Source organism: Chiloscyllium punctatum, unplaced genomic scaffold (genome assembly GCF_047496795.1).
Source record: "Chiloscyllium punctatum isolate Juve2018m unplaced genomic scaffold, sChiPun1.3 scaffold_1349, whole genome shotgun sequence".
In the NCBI taxonomy this organism is placed as follows: Eukaryota; Metazoa; Chordata; class Chondrichthyes; order Orectolobiformes; family Hemiscylliidae; genus Chiloscyllium; species Chiloscyllium punctatum.
The window spans coordinates 4,173-5,000 of record NW_027311083.1 but is presented as its reverse complement, the minus strand read 5'-3'; the positions used below and the strand labels follow the sequence as shown (position 1 = coordinate 5,000).

The 828-nt window shown below is 65.7% G+C and overlaps 1 non-coding gene across 1 annotated transcript; it reads right to left on the bottom strand.

Annotated features, from left to right (window-relative positions):
• Window positions 1-77: 77 nt before the first annotated feature.
• LOC140475051 (5.8S ribosomal RNA) lies at window positions 78-231 on the bottom strand. The gene has a single exon (XR_011959643.1). It is a non-coding gene; the product is annotated as a 5.8S ribosomal RNA (ribosomal RNA).
• Window positions 232-828: the final 597 nt, after the last annotated feature.

Here is an 828-nt window from a genome sequence, read left to right as displayed (position 1 = left end):
GGGACAAAGAGGACGGGTCCTCTGCGACACCCCAGCCGCGCTCTCGCCAGCCAAGGCGAGTGCGATTGATTGCCAAACGACCCTCAGACAGGCGTGGCCCCGGGAAGAACCCGGGGCCGCAAAGTGCGTTCAAAGTGTCGATGATCAATGTGTCCTGCAATTCACATTAATTCTCGCAGCTAGCTGCGTTCGTCATCGACGCACGAGCCGAGTGATCCACCGTCAAGAGTTGTCTGAGTTTGTTTTAGGTCTCTCCCTCGCCAGAGGAAAGCGACCCGGACCGCACATACGCTCCCCACCTTGAGCTACAGCCACCTGCACGCCGGCGTGCGGGCGGAGCAGGGTGGCGTGAAGCGATGGGGAGCACCATCCTGGTGCGGCCCGCAGAAACATACGTCTATTGGGGGGAGGAGGACAGGGCGCCCAAGAGGCGATGCGTGCCCCAACGCACCGCAGCGACGGAGGCAGGATCACCGCCACCATGTCGCCCGCCTAGTATCACGAGGCGTGCAGCAGCTTTGCCCTAGGAAAAGCAGAGGCGGGAACGGGCACCGGCCATCGGTTCGGCAGCGTCACTGACGCGTGCACGTGGCGGCGTGTCGGCGAGCGGACTTCCTGCGAGGAGGCGGGGGCGGCACTCGCCCGAGCAGACGCCCGCCCGGCCCAGCCACCGCCGAGGTGGACTGGGAGTCGCGGCAACGGCTCGTCATACTCGTTCCCACACTCACAGCGCAGCTTGCCCGCAAGCCACCGACCACCGATCGACGCCAGGCGCCCCGACCGAGAGCGGGATCGCTCGTTCGCCCTGCTGGCAGTTCGCTGGGGATC